Source organism: Dipodomys spectabilis, unplaced genomic scaffold (genome assembly GCF_019054845.1).
Source record: "Dipodomys spectabilis isolate Male_0828 unplaced genomic scaffold, ASM1905484v1 ptg000096l, whole genome shotgun sequence".
In the NCBI taxonomy this organism is placed as follows: Eukaryota; Metazoa; Chordata; class Mammalia; order Rodentia; family Heteromyidae; genus Dipodomys; species Dipodomys spectabilis.
Window position 1 is genome coordinate 4,734,095 of NW_024870773.1, and position 3,735 is coordinate 4,737,829.

The following is a 3,735-nucleotide window of genomic DNA, read 5'->3' on the forward strand; positions in this document are numbered from 1 at the left end:
CGCCTTTTCCATTTCCTCTTTCTCTCCGTAAACAGAAAGAGACCGCCGGGTTGCAAGGAAAGCCAGAGAGCCCCGCTGGGAAATTCCGTCCCCCCCCCCCCCCGGTCTCCCCCCCTCCGAGACCTCCGAGCCCTCCGGGCGCCCAGCACGGCCCAAGGGGGCGGGGCACGTGGGCGTGGCCGGGGCGGGGCACATGCAGATAAGGTGTGGGCGGAATGGGATGAGAGTGGCGCTCCGGGATGGGCGGGGCCGGCTGGACGTGGGCGGGGCTGACGGCCAGCGACTGGCGCGGAGTGGGCAGGGTTCCGGGGTCCAGACCCGCGGGCTTTGCAAAGTGGAAGTGGAAAGGGTCTCGGGAAAACGAGGCTGGGGCCGGGGCATCTGGGCGTCCCAGGGACGGAGGCTGGAAAGGGTGGCCGTGCTGTTCTCTAGTCCGGCAGGAAGATGGAGAATCCTAGGCTGCCCACACCCTCGGGCCTGCTCCAGCGTCCCGAGCGCGGAGGGCCCGGTTCCGCGCGCCCCTCGTCCTGGGGGGGCCCCCGGTGTCGCCCGCTCTCCGAGCCCAGCTACCTGCCCTGGAAGGGGGCTTCTGCGCTTCCCGGAAGCGCATGTGATAATCACCGGTAGTGCCGAGGGACCGATCGCGCTCAGGGGTCGGTTCAGGGCAGTGTCTGCGGTCAGCCGGCTCGGACTCCAGCCCGGGGGAGATAGCCTCAGGGCGGGCCCGGAGCCTGGAGGTGGTCCGCTGCCCTGCCTGGTTCTTTGTCCTGTCCCAGGTGATTGTTTTGTGTGTGGAGCCTCCCCCATTATCTGCACCGATCGCTCCATAACCTTTCCTACCCATCGATCGTCTGGGATTTTCCTTCTGAAATAGGAAAGTTTTACGGAAGATAAAGGCCCCCACCTTTCCCTCGCCTATCCACGGCCTATTAGGAGCCAGGTATTTTGTGAGGCAGCCCAGAAAACTAGAAGTAAGGTCAGGGAGACCCATGCTCTCCATCCTACCGACCTGCCACATTGGACCCTCCCAGGCTGGGCCGGGAAGCTAATGCATGCACGTTTTCCCTCAGTGGGTTTAAAACTGTATTTGACGTGTGTGCGTGTGTGTGTGTGTGTGTGTGTGTGTGTGTGTGTCCGTGTGTCCGTTTCCTGGGGGCTTGAACTCAGGGCCTTAAGCAAAACTCACTTCTGGCTTTTTTTTTTTTTTTGATGATTAATTGGAGATGAGTCTCAGGGACTTTCCTACCTGGGCTGACTTCGAACCATGATTCTGAGCTCTCTGCCTCCTGAGTCGTTAAGATTACAGGAGCGAGCTCTTTGTGTGCAACGTGAAATTGCTCTTCTGATCCAAGTTAGTCAGATGAGAATGGCCAGCTAGCTGGGATGAGAGGGAGGGTCCCCGTCAGAGGATTTTTATCTTGCACGAAAGCAAGCCCGTAGGACCTCAAGAATGCCATTGTTGCTATGGTAACGCTAGGGGAGGACAGTGAGACTTTGGATCATCCCGGGCCATGCCATCGCACGCGCCGCGCTGAGAGCCTTGACCCTTCTGGTCTCGGAGCAGACCGACTAGGCAGGGGTAGCCAGCGCCCACGCTGGCTGGAGAAGCCCAGTTGGACGGACGCCCACTCGGTGGGATTTGGTTCCCCAATCTAAGCTGAAGTGGAAGTATCGAAATCCTTCCGTGTTTTTCCGCTGGGAACCAGGTTAGCACCGGTTGTTACTTCTAACCGTAACGTGACAGATGTCTCTCTCTCCTCTATCTCCCTGGGCTTTATAAACATTTTAAAAATAGAACTGGAGAACCACGCCTCTCCCCGCCCTCCTGGAGTGAGGTCACTGAAACCACACCTAATCTTCTGAGAACCAAGCATTAGCTTTCCTTCCCATCTAGAGGTCTCCCAAATATAGCTGCGCTTTAAGGAGCTGTTGCAACGGCTGGTTTTATAGCTGCTCCTGACTTACACACGAAGAGATTTCATCTGGTGGGATGCATGTGCACTTTAAACACGTTTAAAATCTGACAAAGATTGGACTGAAAGTAGAGAGCAACTGAAAAGAGAAATGTTTGGGGACTTGTTCCATTTTCCATGGGAAAATGACTGTATACAGGTTGGATACCAATTGTATATAAAAGCAATCCTGTCCTTTTGGGAGCATGCTAGGCAAGGTATTTTAGCATGCTCAGCTAATCTTAAACACCTGTCTTTGCCTCTCAAGTAACCATGACTACAGTGCCATCACACTCAGCCAAAACTGAGTGTTAAATATGCCAGTGAGAATGCTCTAAACCAGTGTGCACATCCAAGGGGAGAAGGAAAATTATTGAATAATTACTAGAACTCTCTTAGCTGGACACTGGTGGTTCAAGTCTCTACTCCTATGAGGTATGAGGATTGCAGTTTGAAGCCAGCCTTGGCAGAAAGTCTGAAGACTCTTGTCTCTAATTAACCACCAAAAAGCCAGAAGTGGAAGTGTGGCTCAAGTGGCAGAGCACCAGCCTTTAGTGGAAAAAAACTGAGGAATAATGCCCAGATCCCAAGTTCAAGCCCCAGTACCACACCAAAAAAAGAAGGGAAGGGATTCAATCTTATTTTGTTTTTTTTGTTTTGTTTTTTTTTTGGGGGGTCCGGTCGTGGGGCCTGAACTCTGGGCCTAGGCGCTGTCCTCAGCTCTTTTAGCTCAAGGCTAGCGCTCTACCACTTGAGCCACAGCGCCACTTCCGGCTTTTTTCTTTTTGCTTATGTGGTGCTGGGGAATGGAATCCAGGGCCTCATGCATGCAAGGCAAGCACTCTACCACTGAGCCACCTCCCCAGCCCCTCAATCTTATTTTGTAAGCATAACTTTTTCTATATGATTTTACTGTGAAAGTTATATATTTAAAAGATGTTTGTTACAACCTTTTTCATGCTTTCGACAATCACCCTCAGATAACAAGAGTGTACACACACACACATAAGTAAATTAACAATGATCACATTGACCAATTTTAAGCAACTGAAACTGGCTTTTTCTAATCCCCTAGATTTTCTTTTTCTTTCATTGAGAAATGTAGGTTTCTTATGCTGTGCATAGATTTAAAATGACGGAACTTTCTCATACTTAGTGTTTTTAAACGATAAAGCTTTAACATGAAGAATGTCTATATATTGTCCGAGTCACGAGGCTGGATTCTATGAAGCCCGTGCATGAAGCAGCTTACAGAGGTGGAGGTACAAGGCTGTCTCCCCTAGCACCTGAGGCACATCACCAGGAGTAATGTGCTGGGTAGCTCTGAGGTTGATGGGAGACTTACTCACTCAGTCTCCCTTCACTTCTCAGCACAGATTTGGAAGATCTATGGAGATTTGTGGAGCAAAATTTAAATTCTGAAAAGGCAACAGGCCCTGGAGCCTCAGACCCCAACTGTCTTCCTTTGGGAAGGAAGAGCTGAGTAGGTACAATACATTCATAGCTCATCAGTATACAAAGCTACTTTCTGGCCTGCTAACATCTCCCCTTTTCTCCTCTCCCAGGATTCACTGTAGGAGAGGAGTGAGCAAACATGGAAGGGGCAGTCTTCTCTGACCATCTTCTTCCCTTCACCCTTTTCTCCCCTATGGGACTGTCACTGTACTGCTCACCTTTTCACCATTATTGTGAAAAGTGAAAACAGCAACCAAACAAAGGCCATGGGGCCCCAGGCAGAGGTGGAATCTTCACATGGGATAGGAGGGGGAGAAGTCCCCTGTAA